This window comes from Protopterus annectens, chromosome 2.part0 (genome assembly GCF_019279795.1).
Source record: "Protopterus annectens isolate FY-2018-M chromosome 2.part0, PAN1.0, whole genome shotgun sequence".
Lineage (NCBI taxonomy): Eukaryota > Metazoa > Chordata > Ceratodontiformes > Protopteridae > Protopterus > Protopterus annectens.
The window spans coordinates 1,776,935,199-1,776,954,058 of NC_056728.1; the positions used below are offsets into that span (position 1 = coordinate 1,776,935,199).

General features: G+C 39.1%; 1 protein-coding gene across 3 annotated transcripts in view; it reads left to right on the top strand.

Moving 5' to 3' along the window:
- The first annotated feature begins 11,058 nt into the window (after positions 1-11,058).
- Positions 11,059-18,860, top strand: part of LOC122793622 (membrane-spanning 4-domains subfamily A member 4D-like) — a 254,571-nt gene continuing 246,769 nt past the window's right edge. Inside the window, exon 1 of one of the 3 annotated variants that reach the window (XM_044061812.1) lies at positions 11,059-11,305. The gene's annotated coding sequence lies outside the window, so the exon portion shown is untranslated. The remainder of the gene's footprint in view (positions 11,306-18,860) is intronic. The other 2 variants (XM_044061813.1, XM_044061811.1) reach the window with 2 other exon arrangements.

Consider the following 18,860-nt stretch of genomic DNA (forward strand, 5'->3'; position numbering starts at 1 on the left):
TCTTAGACAGCCCTACAACAATGCTTACCTCAAAGAAATGCAGCACCACAGTGGGTTGCCTCTCTGCTCTACTGCAAATACTAATGATGCATTCTAGGGGAGTGATGTATGGTATTTAGCAATGTGCTCTTCCACAAACATGCCTTAAGTAAGTGCTTTATGTAGCTGAGTGATTCATAGATCGTCTTATCTGCATGAACCCTTAGTGTCAGCTACAGTAAGTTTTTAACATTCATCTATCACATTAATGAGTGAGACTGTGTTATGGATAAGTGCTAGGGATTTTATCATATAGGTAATGTTGAGAGTGTGTGCATGTGTGTATGTGTCTAGAGTTGTGAGTAGTGTTAGGTGTCTGTGTGCATGTGTGTGTGTGTGTGTGTGTGTGTGTGTGTGTGTGTGTGTGTGTGTGTGTGTGTGTGTGTGTTTAGCTTTGAATGCGAGAATGGTATTTATGCGATCGGTTGTTTCTGTGAACCATAATGCCAAAACACATACAACTTTGAAGGATCAAATGTCAAAAATGGTTTGCTAGAAACCATTTCTAACATTTGATCCATGTGTTTGAATGGCAAAAAAGCATTCACTTATTTTCCATTCAAACACATAGTGAATCAGCATTGTGGTTCTTTGCAGCCGTATTTCCGATGTTTTGCATGTCGCACATACGGTGTTCAACAATATAAAGGTAAACCGTGTGTGTGTATGTGTGTGTGTGTGCGTGTGTCTGTGTGTGTGTATGTGTGCATGTGTATGTGTTTGCATGGTTTCACTTTATAATCTCAAAATACTGAAATATCGAATTTCAGTATTTCGAGACCATAAAGTCGAATCTTCTAAATACCGAAACATCATAACCACGAATCCGGAGATGTCGAAGTCGCGGTTATGGTGTTCCGATATGTGATGTGGGATGTACTGTGTGCCTGATGTACAGTTTGACGTTTGGATTTGGCTGGAGATTGAGGTAAGTGAATATTTTGTTAGGGGTTTTAGTTAGGTATTGGAGTGTATGTGAGTGTGTTCAGAAGTTTTAGGTATGGGTAGGTTAGGTAGGTGAAAGTATGATTGTTTAAGTGATGAAAGTGGTGTTGTCTGTATATATGTGATGTGTGTGTGCAAGGGGACTATAGAGTGTGTAGTGGTGAGTTTACTGTTTCTTTCTGTTTGGTGTGACCTTGGAGTTAGTATATATAAGTAGCTGGGGTGTAGGGGAAAAAAAACCCACATGGGGGTGCTTATTTATAGGGTAGGTTTATTTATTTGTGTTTTTGTGTTTGTGTGTGTTTGTTTGTTGTAGTGTTGGAAGGATGGTGTAAGTGTTGTTTATGGTGTGTTTACATTCGCAATTTTGAATTTCGAGCTTTTGAGGTTGCGGTATTTAGAAAATTCGGCTTTAAGGTTTTGAGATACTGAAGTTTGATATTTCAGTATTTTGAGATTATAAAGTTGAACCGTTTGTATGCATCTGTGTTTAGATGAATGTGTGTGTGTGGGAGGGTGTCGGTTGTCATTACTCTAAACTTCCATTGGCCAGTGAGTAATTCTTGCAATACTTGACTGGGAAACACTAGACAACAGGGCACTCTTTCATATTACCCTTAATTGACTTTAAAAAGTTAAATGATATTAAGCTTTTCAGCATGAAAAATGTATGGGTGGAACACTAGTCACCAGGAATGCTCATTAACCATATCTAATCTACTTAAGCAGTTAACAGAAATCAGGTTTTGCAGATCAAGATATAGACACACAAGCCACTCTGGTGGAATAGAGGGATAAAGACCTGACTATGCTCAGGTGACCCAGGTTCGATTAGTGGGTTGGGCAAATGACAGAAATGGCAGGGAAGGATGAATGTGCTCATCTTCGGTGGGATGGTGCTCCATGATAATGTTCCTTAACGTGATGTGTGGTTTAAAAGGGGAGTTGCCCTTGAATGTAGATGATGAGCGTAGGGAGCAGGGAAAGGGAGTTTTTCGACCATATATAAAGAACCCCCTCCAGATGGAAACAAAGACAGACAAGTCCACAGGAAGCTCTTAGGCTCCATGATTAGCCCTAGCAATACTGGAGTAATTACGGGAGGGGGGTACAAGGATGGCTGGTAGACCCAATGTAGATGTTGTGCAATGGGGGACCTGGCCAGTAGGAGGAGGTCTGAGGCTAAAGAAGATACAGCTCTAGGTGACCTATGCCTAGGGCCTGCTGGCTGGGGTGGGGGAGCTAGCCATATCATTCATTTAATTAAGAAAAGTCAAAGTTTACTTTTTTTCCTACTATTTCTACATCCATGCATCTTACAATTTCACTGAGTGTTGCATTGCGTGTCTGCTTTAAGATGCATACCCATATATCAACGAGAAAGAGATAGCAATGCATGGGATTTGATTTAAATTCTGAACTACATGCAGCTACTACCCATCAGCAGACTGTTGTGGTGCCTGATAGATTAATTTAAAAGAGGACTTACAGGTACAAGTTAGAGCGTGTGTGTGTGTGTGTGTGTGTGTGTGTGTGTGTGTGTGTGTGTGTGTGTGTGTGTGTGTGATACCCTAGTTAGATAGGGCTGGTTAATTAATTAACTTATATCTCCACACAACCAAACACTGGAAACCAATAATATAAAGAAAACACCAATCGTTGAGTGAAAAAACTTTATACACAGCAAAGCTTTCGGGCAAAACCCTTCTTCAATACTTAACACAAATACAATAAAAAGCAATGTGCTTTAAAAAGGAGCCTAATTGGTCATATGACAGCAGCCAAAATCATGTGACCAAAGACATAAAAATACAAGCAAAACATTGCAACATTTAAAGTATTAAAAATAAATGTGAAAATCATAAAGAATTATAAAAAAATAACAAATTATAAAAAATAAATTATAAAAAAATTATATATAATTCTAAAAGATATAATTCTAATTATATAACTTAGTTTGTTGCAACTTCATTAAAATTGGTTTCAAACTAACAGCGGAATTCAGCCCTGGCGTGCAATCAGCCGCCAGCCTGAGTATCCACTCATACTCTTTGATTTCTAAAGTATTATTAATGTCCCCACCCCTAACAGAAGGAACAACCATATCTAAAACCCTAAATTTAAAACAATGGTTACCCCCATGTAGTCTAATATGCTTAAATAGAACATTATTCTCACTCTCCCTTCTAATCTCAGACTTGTGTTCAGTTATTCGATCCTTCAGCTTACGTGTGGTCTTCCCTACATAAAATGAAGGGCAGGCCACACATATAGCCAAATAAACAACATTAGTACTACCACAGTTCGCTACGGATTTAAACTCATAACTCTTATTTGTAATGGGGTGAACATAAACATAATTAGGGTTATCAGCAACATCCACACAACAAGAACATTTTAAACATTTAAACGTACCAGAACGAGTGAAGGTATACTCATTTATACTTGATCTAAAATTGAAATCCTTATAACATATCCGACTTTTAATAGTTCTCATATTCCTATATGAGAAATACGGTTTATTTCCTAAAAGTCTATAAATGGCTGCTGTCATATGACCAATTAGGCTCCTTTTTAAAGCACATTGCTTTTTATTGTATTTGTGTTAAGTATTGAAGAAGGGTTTTGCCCGAAAGCTTTGCTGTGTATAAAATTTTTTCACTCAACGATTGGTGTTTTCTTTAATTAATTAACTTACCCAGGCTTCAACCCTGTACCTTGGCTACAGAAGACAAGAGCCTTAATCCTCTACATCAATTACCAAACCCTTTGGCTACACTTAGTCTTTACAACTGGCTGAAATATTCTGAAATAGGTACTTTTGTTTAATGGAAAAAAATGTTCAAAACTACAAATTTAAAATGCACTCTTGTTTTACTGTATTTGGCAAGAGATACATTAAATCAAGAAGGTAAATCAAATAATAAATGCATTTATGTATGGTCTTAAAATGTATGTAGGAGGCCCATGGTTTAAAAACAGCCCAGATCCACAACCTGTGAGAGACACACTTATCTAGCCAAACTGGAGGTAAAGCTCTCTCCAACCAGACTGAACTTGACAGTAAGAGGAGAAGGTAAACACTTGCACCACACCACACCCATTACATAGTCCCACTAAACCTACACCATCAAAGTCCACACATAGAAACACAAAAACATTTGCGGAGGCTCTCAATAATAATCTGCTCAAGCAACAGAGACTTCCAAAGCAGAAATGCAAGCAACCTCCACCCCTTAACACAACCCAAATGACACATAGTTCACAGACTCAGTGTGCCAATAAACCACAGCCCATAAGGCAAAACAACGTACCCAACACACTAGCCATAGGTGACTCTATAATCAGGCACACTGATGTCCTACTCACCAAGCTAAACAAGGAGAAGGTTACTGCCAGCTGTCTGTCGGGTGCCAGGATCCACCACATAACCCATGCACTCAGGTCACTCTACAACAAGTACAAATATGACTTTGTCATTGTCCATGTTGGTGTGAATGACCTGAGATGTACCTCCCAGAACTACATGAAAAGAGACATGGAAGAGCTTTCCAATCTTGTAGCACAGGCAGGTATGACCCTAGCCCTGAGTAGCATCCTGCCATCACCTGGAAAGATACCGCAGTACAAGGACAAAATGATTAACTTCAACAATTGGCTAAGCTACTGGTGTCATTCTAAGGGGATCCAGTATCTGTCTGCCTGGGACAACATGGTCAATAGACCATGATGCTTTGCCAGAGATGGCCTGTACCTGTCGCCCTTGGGATTCCAGATACTGGCTAAGGGTTTTGCTGCTCCTATAGTGCCTTTTTTAGGCAAGGTTCAAATGACAAATTCACCACCTTAACAGGAAAAGGCAAGCAAAAACTGAGGGTAATACTACTCAATGCTAGAAGGCTAAATCTCAAAATGCACTCACCCGAGGCACTCCTTAAAATGGAGAACATCGATATCTGTGCAGTGACTGAGACCTGGTTCAAGGCTTTAGAGAGCACCCCTGCATTACAAGGCTATAACTCATACCACACTTTTCAGCCATCTAACCTGGACCAAAACACCAAAGGCGGAGGTGTGTCCATATTCATTAAGGATATCCACACCTCCAGGCTAGTTGCGCAGCATAATGCATTCGAGGTTATCCAAGTGCAACTAACTCTGGGCAAAACTGCAATCCAAATTGTAGCTTGCTACAGATCCCGCACCATGCCCCAGGATTCCCACTACTCTTTTCTTGAAATACTGGAAAATATTAGGGTTCAACCAAACACCTTAATAATGAGCGATTTCAACTACCCCACCTTTAACTGGGAAAACTACTCACATACCAACTCCTTCACTCAACGCTTTCTGGAATTCATAAATTCCAATGCCCTGGATCAACTTATCCACAACCCCACCAGGGGCAACAATATCCTAGACCTAGTTGTTACCAACATGAGTGACCAGTGTTCCACACATGAAGTCAACTCCTTGTTGGTCAGATCCAACCATAAGATAATCACCATAGATATCCGCATCCCGCCTCCACCCACCATTAAGGAAACCATGGTAAAAAATTTCTCCAAAGCCAACTTCATGCTTCTTAAGACAGAAGTAGCAAACTTCTTGACATCCATGCAGATGGACAATACAGTTACAACTGTTGAATCTTACACAAATGCACTCTATAAGCACTTACACGAGTGCATGGATCGTGCTATCCCAAACAGAACCAAGACACTATCCTCCAAAAAAAGGAAGCCAATCTGGTGGTCCTCTGCCATAAACAAACTCCACAACAGAAGGAAAAAACTTTTGCAAAAGAAAGTAAAATCCCATGAGTGGAGGAGTTCCCTGTTCAGCCTCAGTAAGAAGCTGAGATCCCTTTAAAGATCCTCCAAAGCTAGCTATGAAAACAAAATCACCACTGATTCTAAGAGCAACCACAAAGCATTCTATAGTTATGTCAAGAATCTCAATGGCAACACCCAGATCTGCTCTGAGTTACAACACAACTGCATGAAAATTACAGAACCAACTGATACTGCTGACATCCTGGCAGATAGGTTCCGTGCTAACTTTACCCCCCTCTCACCCCCTAAAGGGCTCATATCTATACAGGAAGAATGTAGACTCCCTGTAATCACATCTATGCAGGTAAAAGCTGCACTCTCTAAAACCAAAAACACAGCATGCATGGGACCAGACAACATCCCAGGCTGCATTTACACGAACTTCAAAATGAACTGGCTCCCCACCTAAGCACCATGTTCAATCATAGTCTCACATCAGGCTTTGTACCCACTGAATGGCGCACAGCAACAGTTATCCCACTCGACAAAGGGGGAGCCACCACTGATCCTGGGAACTATAACCCTATTAGCCTGATGAGCCAGGTCTGCAAGGCCATGGAACGTATCATCATGGAACTCATAAACAAAGACATTGGTAACCTCCAAACTCTGGACCCCACCCAGTTCGGGTTTGTGAAAGGCAGATTATGCCTTCTGAACCTGATCGACTTCTTTGAGGCAGTCACCAAAGGCGTAGACGAGGGTAAGGTGGTTCACACAGCCTATCTTGACCTCACCAAGGCTTTCAACACCATCCCCCATTCTGGAATTATAGCTAAACTCACTAAACTAGGTTTAAATCCCTATGTCACAAGATAGGTTGCCAATTGGCTTACTGACAGAGCCCACATTGTAAAAGTTGCAGACTCCAAATCTGACTTCAAACCAGTGACAAGTGGAGTACCACAGGGTTCAGTCCTGGGACCTCTCCTGTTTGATATCTACTTCTCTGAAGTACAGCCTAACACAGAAGGCCTCTGGCTAATCAAGTTCGCAGATGATTGAAAACTAGGAGCCATAGTTGAGACCCAAATGATGGGGACATCCTACAGAAGGGCTTCACTGAGACAGATGCCTGGTGTCAGAGGCATGGCCTTAAGCTCAATGCTAAAAAATGCATTGTCATCCCCTTTGGTAAAAAGTCTGTACCCATGAACTACCACATAAACAGCAGTCTACTTAATGCTGCATGTGTGATAAGAGACTTTGAGACCCAGGTGGACAGTAGTCTCTCCTTTGATAATCACATTGCCACAGTAGTCAGGAAATCCTTCTATGTGGCACATCTCATCATAAAAGTACAACGCCCCTTTTGGAATGTACCTCACAAGATATCTGCAGCAGCTGGAAAGGCCACAGAAGTACCTCACAAAGAGGATTACTGGCCCCAAACAGATGCCCTTCACTGACCATCTCAAAAAACTCCAGCTTTACTCTGTAGCATATCACCTACTCCAAGGAAATCTCTGCCTAACATATAAAGCTATGTTAAACCCAGAGCTGTTGGACATGCTACACCTAAAGAAATCCCAATCCCTCTGAGTTACAAGCTCTAGGGACCTAAACCTTGCCACCACAATAAACAGGACATGCTAGAGGGATAGATTCCTGTCCCAGAGACTTCCTATACTCTGGAACAAGCTACCCATCTATGTCAAGCAAAGTTTCTCATTAGCACTCTTCAAGAAAAATCTTGATGAGTGGATGGGAAATAGGAAATACACCCTCTTCATTTCTCTTCTTTGGCTCTGTTCAACAGGGGCACAGGAAATTAACTTTCTTGGGTGGCGTAAGCCAGGGAACCTTGTCGGCTAGGCTTATTTAGGCCTTTGGGACGATAGCCTTTTACCTACCTATGAACCTATGAACACCTGGCAGGGTGCATTTGTCTGTTTTCAGTATGCAACTGTTGTTTCGCAAATGGCCATTAGTGTTTATCATATAAAACTAATCAGTGTTAGTAGTGCAATTGGCAGCATATTCACTTTTGGTGCAGAAGGCTGTGAATTCTATTTCCATACTATGCGGGGGGGGGGGGTGCACTTCTGAGTGTGTCATCCCTTAGATGGGATGTTAAACTGTGGCCCCATCTTTCTGTGTTGATAGTAGGTGCTTTGAGATCTTTTACATCCACCTGAGGTATCAAAAAGAGTAGAGGACGTTCTGCAATGCCCTGGATAAATTTCTACTTGTAGTGTAAATAGCTCCAAGGGTCTTCCCTGAAAAGAAGCTACTAGCCTAGTAGGACTAACCTAGTCAACAAAGGATAAATAAATTTTTTAAATTAAATTCACATCTCTTCATTTCAAAAGTAAAGAAGAAAGTAGTATGTAAGGTGACAGTTTTCAACAATGTTTAGACATCAGAATGGCTACGCGGGGGGGGGGGGGTCCATTACCCTGCCTAGGCCCGTATGTGAACATGATATGGCTCTTTTCTGAGGAAAACAAAAAATGTATGAAAACAAAGATATGGACACAAAACGGTATGAAACTCTTGATGTCTGCCATTATTAACTGACAGACTGCAATGTTCCATGAGATATAAGGGCCAGGACAAGATTTCAGAGCAAAGCTAGTGGGAACAGTAAATGACACCAAAGAGTCTTTTTAAATTTTACTCTACTTTACTTAAAAATTTAATAGAGCAAGAGGTCTTGCTTCCAGACACATGTACTGCACAATAAAAAGAATGAAACTCTGTCTGTCATTCTTGAACAACTGTAATCATTTGTGCTTTATGAGGGGATAGTGACAAATGAAGAACATTCAGAGTGTGTGTGTGTGTGTGTGTGTGTGTGTGTGTGTGTGTGTGTGTGTGTGTGTGTGTGTGTGTGTGTGTGTGTGTATGTGTGTGTGCATGAGTGCACTCACTTCTGTGTGTGTGTGTGTGTGTGTGTGTGTGTGTGTGTGTGTGTGTGTGTGTGTGTGGTGGGGTGTCTGTGTGTCTGTGCATCTGTGACTGGATGTGTGTATTTGTGTGAGAGAATGAATAAAAGGAGGTGCTTGTGTTAGCATGATGCCTGTACCACCAGCAGTAATTTTTGCATGGCCAGCAAAAGGCTGACAACACTTGCTGTAATCACTAAGCAATTCAGAGACATGCAAATTAGCTCATAATGAGATTTTTCCTCATTGTGGAAAATGTGTTTCTGAGTTGCTGTTTTTCACAACTGCACTAGCAGGGTCTTTTCGCCACAGCCTTGCCACTCACAGCTGGGCCTATTTCTGGATCCTGGCCATGGTTCACAGTATGTGGAAGCTATATGGTGAAGTAAGTCTGGAATGCAGAATGTAAAGTATCTCAGTTCATAAGAAAGAGCTTGTTAATAGTGTGAAGAGCGTCTGGCACTAGGAGATGTACATTGTGTCACTGAAACAGCATATGAAAAGCTGTCTCTACATATGGACCAATTGCTCAAAAGTTGCTGAGCTCACAGATGTGGAAACAATAAAGGAGTTGTATCCTGATGGTCAGTGTATGATTTATTGTAGTAAAATATGATGTTGATTATGTCAAAGGAAAAGGTATACAAAGCCAGTGGCTGAATTGTTGGCCACAGCAAACAATAAGTAGGTGATATTGGAATGTTATATATATATATATATATATATATATATATATATATATATATATATATATATATATATATATATATATATATATATATATATATATATATAGTCAGTGTATGATTTATTGTAGTAAAATATGATGTTGATTATGTCAAAGGAAAAGGTATACAAAGCCAGTGGCTGAATTGTTGTTCACAGCAAACAATAAGTAGGTGATATTGGAATGTCAATAAGTAGGTGATATTGGAATGTTATAGATATATATATATATATATATATATATATATATATATATATTGACAGTTGTATTTGCATTAGCTGCATGCCTGATGCTTGCCTACTGTCAACAACTGCATGTGTCTATACAGAGCTGATCCCACAAGTACTTACTTCCAGCCAATGGTAATCTTCACATTGCATGTTGGCAAATACTTCATTAATTGGCATACTCTTAAAGAGTAAATACAGTGACAATTTCTTTAGACATTTGTGAGTAGACAGTATGCTTGTGCATGCCACAGACAACCCCCATGGCCTTTTAGTCCTACAGTGTTGCATTGCAGGTTACTTACATCTCCCGTCTTGGGATGCATTTCTGCATTCCTCAAGCTTTTGGCAGATTTGGGGGAGACACACTTTGAGAAACAGTGAAATGTGTCTCTGCTTCCTTAAAAAACATATTTTGAATATGGGATATACAGTCAGAAAACATGTTGCTTTCATGGCATATAGTGTTACTTGGCAGAGTATTGATGTGTACATTTTATTTACATTTATTTGTTGACTGATCCACATAGAACAGTGTACTAGAGCATGAGGTGATGCATTTTTTGAGATACTGTGTGAACCTTTATAGATCATGTTACTATCCATTTGCATAGGGGTATATGAGTGGTAGACCATGTGATTCTTTTTTGTTTCAATGTGCTTCAACCTCATTTTATTATTTTTATAAATGACAAATGAAACTGTGCTGTCTTTTTTTCCATGCACTATCACTCTGCATTATGTACCACGTCTCTGAATCACACCCCTTTGGCATCTTCAATAAATATTGCCTGTTAGAGGAGTGCAGTTCAGAGTCATGGTGCATAATGCAGGGGGATAGTGCATGGAACATGCCCAGCTTCATGCATGCGCAGATAAGTTACCTTTGGGAAAAATACCCACATATTATTTTTAATGTTTAAATTTACTTTCCTGTTGAAGAATACACATTTTAAACGAGGAATATGTGTTTTGTTGCCTGTCAAATGGCTTTGTTGTACTTTTAAACAACCACATTTTTGTGTTTGACAGTTTGAAAGTTGATTTAAGCATTCTCAAACCATATTTTTCTGTTTAGAAACCATCTTTATATTACTCTCTGTGGCTGGTAAAATGAATAGATAATATAACCCATATAGCTTAGGCTACTGCAGCATTAATCACTATGAAGGACATCTATTCTGTGAATGTGTCTTCCTGTCAGACTTTTCTGTCAAGCATACTTTTAAGAATGAAGAAGGATCTAATGTATACACACTTATTCATAGAGAGTGAAAACTTTGTTCCACCATTTTCAGCTGCATAAAGCTGTAGTTTACTGCAGAATTAAAACAGTTGGCTGTCCAAATTCCCCTGTGTCTGTTTCAACACCAGTATTTCCTGCTGTAGTAGGAAAATGAGCAGGAAAAGCTGAACAACGTCACTCTTGTTCTACTCTTCAAGAGTTAGACTATTCAAGCTGCAAAACAACAGCTCTGAATGTGCAGCAGACATACCGCTTCTCCTTACTCTCTGAAAATACCAGGAACTGGGAAAAAACGGCATCAGATTTCAGATCCTTTAGGGCATTCAGACTTGAGTAAACAAGCACTACTGACCAGCAATAAAGTCGGTACTGGATTTAATGTACAAGGAGCGTGAACAGTAAGTTAAATCATTTCTTTTAATTTTTGAGAGATACGTAATAAATCCTCAAGGAATAATTAATTACAGAGTTAAAGCTTTGCTGTTCTAATTAATTTGTCCATTTAAGCTAATTGACAATGCACTGAGGTGTTTCAATAATTCAGCTATAACATAAATACCAACAAGAAAAGACACTATATATATATATATATATAGAGAGAGAGAGAGAGAGAGAGAGTTATCACAAGGGTTCCAGCTGGCCCACTGTTGCTGCACTACCTCACCTTTTTTTGCTGTCTCTGTCACTTTTGATTCTTCTGCAGCTCTAAAGTGCACAAGTTATGGAATCTACATCCCCTCCCAAAACAAGAATGTAGCTAGGCATACTCTGTGTACTCAAATGAGTCAATTTTTTACATTTTTCTGGAAAGTTTATAGCAGTAACAACAGAGAATATTTAGAACTGTCTAAACAAATGTCTGTTGTGCAGAACTATACAAAAACATGTTTGCATTTAAAGAATGCACCTCTTAAAATTGTAGTTTTATGCTTTTTAAGTGACAACAGCTAATGTACCTGAAGTGTAGAAGGGCAACACTTTGAGGGTTATGTACATTTCTTAAATTATAGGTTTGGGGTGGGGGCCGCAAAATGAGGTTTGAGTAGAAAATATGAATTACTGACTAGACCCCTTTTTGACTTCCTTCGTAGATGTACTGGACCCAGTGATATGTTCTGCAATCCTGTATGGGATTAACATTTCCTGATGTCACATTTCTATTTTCTTCCCACTGCAGTTGCCACTTAAATCCCTACCTTCTGCTTCCTCTGTTTTCATCTGTGTGTGTGTCACCACCTTCCCACCTGAAGATGAGAATCTGTCCATCGTTTGCTAGCTTGTCATGTCATATTGAATAGTGTCACAGTATGTACCATTTTGCTCTTCACAGTTCCATTTTCTTGTCTAGTATGTACATTCTTGTAATCTCAGCCTGCTGTTGTCCTCCCATTTTCTTATTCATTTTAACATCTTGGAGTGTCTCTCAATTAATATGATGTTCGATTCCTGGCACAGAATTAGCTGAAAAAAAAGAAGGCTTCAACAGTACACAGTATAATGCAATAATTTATATATCCCTAAAGTCTACTTCACTGGCAGTGCACATCTCTATTCTGTTTACTCTGACTGAAGATTAAAACAATCCAAATATCTTCTTTCAGTAGCTGGGCTCACATCTGTGTTAAGCATGGTGCAACAAAACACACAAACAGTGTTAATCTCACCATAACGTATCAAACACTAAAAGAGCTGCATCAAACCTGAGGTTAAAGTAATAACAATAAAGAGTCTGTGGCCAATTTGGCTATATCATGCTGGAGCCATCCTTTTTTTTTCCTTCACTAAATCTAAAGTTAATGCAATGAGTGTGCTGAATAGCTTCACCAGCACACAGGAAGCAGGAAAAGCTTTTCTCATTGCTACACTGTTCATGTCAGCAATACAGAGCAGTGTGTTATGGTGTCATGTGAGCAGGCCTGGTTATTCCCCAATCACACTAAAGCTGCAGTTCTATAGGTCAAAGGGAAGGCTGCCAAGCTCTTCCAATTGCCTGTTTTTAATTTCTGACTGGCACCCTGCCTTCCATTTCTGTTATAGTATGTTTCTGGCTGGTGCTGGGCTACTGGAAGGTACCCAATGAATGTTAAAGAGGTATAAACACATATACAGAAAGCATTAAATTGTGTCAGAAAAAGAGGTATAGCTAATGTTGTGTCTTTCGGCTTTCCCCGGTTAGGGATAGAGGTATAGCTAATAATCACGAGGAATTAATTTAGTAAATAAAAAGCAATCACTATTTCCAGTTCAATTAATTGTTTAACACCTTAGGACAGAGAGTATGAAAGTGCTGAGTGACACAAGTTTCCTTATATCTCAGAACTGACCCTGTATCATTTTCAAGTCTATTTGTTTTAAGATGTCAGCTCTTAGGTTAACATAACCAAAATTCTGATATATTGAAAAGTGTTATGCATGGGGTGTGGATATTTCTTTTTCTTGGTATATTCACTTAACTCCTTGAATCTGGTACTGAATGTTCTCCTAGTTTCCCCAGTGTATGTTAGGCCATAACTGAATAGTATTTTATGCATAACATTAGCAGTATTACAGGAAACATTCCTATGTAATGCAGCTTCTGCCACTGCTTCTGATAGTTTGATCTGTAATAATGTGCTGGCAAACACTGCAGTGTCCACAGGGATAATTATAAACCACATCACTGTAACCAGCCATTTTGGGTCAGCAGAGAAAATGTTCCATACAAAATGACTATGATATAATATGCCGCTTTAGCTAGGTCCTTTATAGTATGAGAGATAAAGGAAGATGAATAGTATTTTTAATATACTTTCCTCTAAACAAATTGGGCTAATATTTTTAGCAATCTTAATAAACTTCTCAGACAGGTGCTGGATTCTGTTACAAAAATGTTGGATCATATTGCACAAAGGTGTAGTTGCTTCAACTAGTACCCTGTGCCGGTCCCATGGACTAGCACCCCACTCTTCAAGTGCAGACAAAAAAAAGGACGTCTGCAAAACTGTAGGAAAACAATAGACTTCCTGCAATAAAATTTCCAATCCATGCCTCCCTACCACAGCAGAGAAATAAAAGGTCCACAGCAACCAGATGGCCAGATGTATTCCCCTCCTGCCATGCTCTTCAATGGAAGAGCGAAAAAAAAAATAAAAAGGAAGAAGGTCCATTCCTTAAACCAGATACTTGCCCTTTCCCTCTTCCCCCGCTCTTCAATGGAAAAACAGCAAAGAAAATAAAGAAGTTTCATTCTTTAAAACAAAAGTCTGCGATCAAATACCTATGGTACATCAAATGTAGGAGCCAATCAAGTCCGAATTCCGTATTCTGTCTCCAACCCTCCATCCTTACATTTCAGTAAAAAAAAATGTTTTTCTTTTATACTGTAGAAAACTACTAGTTAAATAAAGATTTTCCCCAGCAACAAACTGCTTGCTACAATGCAACAAGCAATTGCTACTCTTTAAACCAGACATGGTGCTCTACAGTGCTCCGGTTTTACTAATGAACGAAAAAGAAGAAACAAAGAAATAATTGTTTTTTTACTTTTAAACTGTAGCAAACTGCTTGCTACAATGTAGCAAGTTGTTGCTACGGTTCAGACCACATATGCTGTGCTACACAGCACTCAGATTTTAGCAAAAATGCAATACTGGCTTTTAAAAACCAGTATGCACTATAGAGCGATCATCAGGATTATAGATTGATTTGGTTGGCCAGTCATATCCCCTAACACTTTGAGCCTGGGGCAGTTGTCCCTTCACCCTGCTCTAGCAATGCTAATGATATTATAGGAAGTTATTTTTACAAAATGAAATTTGATACAATAAGCCACGATGGTGCAGTGGTTAGCGTTGTTACCTCACAGCAAGAGGTTCTCCCATTTGATTCTCGGCTGGAGCGCCTTCTGTGTGAAGTCTGCATGTCCTCCCCACAGTTGAGTGATATTTAAAGACATGCAGGTAGGTGTGTGCGTGAATGAGTGTGCCTTCCTTGAAGGTTGGGCATCTGGCTGGCAACTCGGTACTGTAAAAATCCACTGCCAATCATGAGCAGACCGGAGTTTTGCTGTGGCGTCCCCTAACCGGGAAAAGCCAAAAGACATTACTTTTTTATTCCAGTAAGGTTTCTGTATATCCTGTAAAGCCTGTCTTATAAAAGAGACAAATCAAATTGCATTGTAGATTCCAGAAAGTCAGGCTTTACCTTGCAAATATGCTGTGAGTGTGAAAGCTTTCCAAAAGTACAGGAAGATGACATCTTCATCTTTTTATAGCTTAGATATGTCTAGTAAAGAAAATTTACTGATAAAGTCAGAGCTAAATAATTTAACACTTTTATGATTCAGATGATAGCTACATTTTAAAATAAAAGAAGGATCACCCATTTGTATATAAAACTTTTGAAACTGTTGTATTTCACCTCTACAAACTGGTAATAAATGATCTATATTGCTCTTATACAAAGATGAATTTATAGGAAATAATTGTTATTGTACATACACATTGGGATTAATTAACAATCATGTAGCATGATGAACAGCAGTGCTAATTGCATACGCATGCTGCTTATTACACTAACATGAATACAAGCATGTTTCCATGGCCAGCAACAATGCTGGTGACCAGGAAAACATGCTGAGCAGCACAAGCACACACACAGTAAACAGTCTTGTCTATGGGATAACCTGTTAAGCATGCTCATGCAGACAGCATGAAAAGCTACAGAGGGAAAATAATGCAAGCTGTACCAAGCAGGAGAGGTATACTGAGGACAAATATGCACAGAAATCAAAGAGATGTACATAGAAAGATGTCACGGGGGGATGTTCCAAGATTAATATGATAATTGATGTGAAGGTGCTTATGTCACAAAGACAACTTAATAATAATAAAAGATTGCAATACATATGTTAGAATAAATAATGGTGGTTACTATTCCTGTGCAAATGTAGGTAAATAAAAGCTATTATAGGATGTCTCACTTACATAAAATCACATTGTAACAGAGGGGAATGACATGACAAATTAATGCCACTGACATGCTGATTTGAGATGACAGTTCACAAGGACAGTACCAGTACACACATAATGGAATATATGCACAGTGTGCATTACATCCATTTAAGATGTAGGGGAATAGGAATGTCTCAGAAGACACAATCACCTTTTGCAAGAATTGAACCCATGCCATCAGTGTCAGCACTGACCTGTGTATTAACTGTGTACACCAAAGAGGCCTAACATATGTATGAGGAGGATCACCCTGGAAAAGAATTATGCACCTCAATATTATAATAGTTACACATCCAATATGTAGCTGTGTGTGGCATTACAAATGTAGGAGCAGAGTGTGAGATACGTAATACCCTTGCATAATGCACTCTTACATAATGCCCCCCTGCCTGACACAGTTATTGTGTTGACAGATAACAGATGCAAGCCCCAACCCATGATACAGTGTATTCTCCAGAGCTGTGTATTATCAGCATCTGCCACAGGGGTTAGCAATGTGTGCTGTGATAAACAAACAAAATGAATGTGTGAATTAAGAAAAGATACATAATAATGAATGCCATATCAGCAAGTCAGACTGATGGCAATTAAATGAGTATGTCATTGTGCACATAAATGTGATTAGTCAATATCAATGTTCCATGGTCAAGGACAGCTTCGCTGTATGTCTGTACAAATACCACCCAAGAACTGGAGCACACTCATGCACATCACAGTGTTCAATGCATATGCCAAGATAGCAATCTCACCATTATATCATTAACAATATGTTTCCTGTAATTACTTAGAAAGAATCTTGTTGTATGTTAGACAATATTGCCTGATGCTAGGTATACCCAAACACACCTGTAGCCCCCTGTAGTTGTCACTGTGATGATAGAACACCAGTTATGTACAATGTGGCTATAATCCCATATGGGAACACATACCTTACTTAGGCAAAAACATGCATTCCATCGTCTCGTGTCCTCAGTCCTGAGTACAACTGTTATGGAATGACAATCTATTTGAATGACAGTATCAGTTTTCAATGGAGACTTTTAAAAGAAAATGTAGAATAAACTATTGTAATAGTAAACAACATCTACACATGAACATAGCACATGTGGGTGACAACTCTGTTAACAACCTCCGCCTTGACTGTAAGCAGTGACACTGAGATTTTAACTATATATTTAACATCACAGGCAAATTAAGGTTTGCTGAAACAGAAGGGCAACTATGGATTTATTTGACGATTGTGATATTGCACATTTCAATGGATGACATCACTTTTATGCATTACCTTCATGTTTCTGCTAAAAGGTAGTTGTATGGCACACTGTATAGATTTACCTCATATATGTATTTGCAGCCTGTTCTGCACAGTAAGAGTGAAAAACACACAACCACAGATAATAGTCAATCCTGTATTCAAATGTCCTTCCTATGAATTTAAACAACCTACACACAAGTATATTATATGCACACATCACACAAGAAATATGAGTGCATGTGAGGCATACTGCATCTTTGAAAGGATGATATTAGCTGTGTCATGCAAAGGAGATGTGTGTGCAAAAATAACTTCTACAGCTATTTGAATTCTAAATGTTGTCAATACTAAGAGGTGTAACACACTCTGGTATCCATTTGCATTCACACACGCACACACACACACACACACACACACACACACACACACACACACACACACACACACACACTCAGGAGAGTCTTACTGCTGTATTCAAACTCCCTACCTGTCAACTGACATAATCTACACACACATGTATTTCAAATATGTGCCATAGGATCGGTCTGCTTTTGTGGTGTAAGAGTGCATTATTATCATCAGTGTGTTGCAGACAATATGCATTTTTGGGTACAGTGAAAATGGGATGTGCATTTGATATCCCCATGTAAAAGTTTCTCATAAGTTGGAGTCAAATGAGCATACCTGCTGATGTAATCCTCCAGTGATGCAATGGACCCACCTTCACACATGCAAGTTGATTGCTGTGAGATTAGAACATCCTACCTGTCTAGTTATATAACCTAGAAAGCACAGTGCATAACACAAGTACTACTGAAGAAGTTTCCATGTAATGAAATAATATCATCCAGTAGCAATACTTATTTTTCTTCCAAATCACTACCGAAAGTGCAGTGCTGAGAAAAGTATTTGCACGAAGGTCGGCAAAGTGTTAGTGCATGTGTGATGATACTTTGATGTGTTGAAATGGGACTGTAAAGTATTGGTATTTAGTGGTGCTCAGTGGTACCCTGCATGTTTTATTATAGCTTTCCCTGTTAGCTCCAAAGCTCAATTCAAAAATGAAATGTTCTGCTTTTTTTCCCCTTTTGCATGATGGTATGCTGTGAGCAAACAGTTCTCTGCTGAAGGAAGCAGTTGAACACTACAGTTGGTTTGCCTTCTACAGCACAAGCAGGCTTAGAGGCGATGCATGGCTATCAGGACTCTGGCAGTACTTACTGGAGAAAATCTATCTGTTAACCTAGCTTAGTCTGTGGCATAATGTGTAAACTCTCTGAGCTAAATGTAAAAGCAGGGACTGACTCCAGTATGCAGATGATTTTATAAAGAGTGTCAGACTGTGATTATTATATTAACTTTTTGTCATGAGTTTAAGAATACCTAGGAATGACTATTATACATATGTTTCTTGTCAATATTGAATATATAATATCTACTCAAATAATTTTTTATACCTGCTACACATAGACATGCTTTAAAGGAAATCACAAGTGAAATGGGTGTACAATAAGGTGTAAGGCAAACACTCATTGAATTATGCGATAACACATGAAGTGCTATTTAGCATGACATACTACAGTTGTACATACATTGCCAGGCATCATGCAAATGTTAAGCACTACAACTGAGAAAACAGACAGGGCTTAGAGAGATACATAGGTAAGTCATTCAGAGGAAAGACACTTATAAAAGCAGGTGATATGA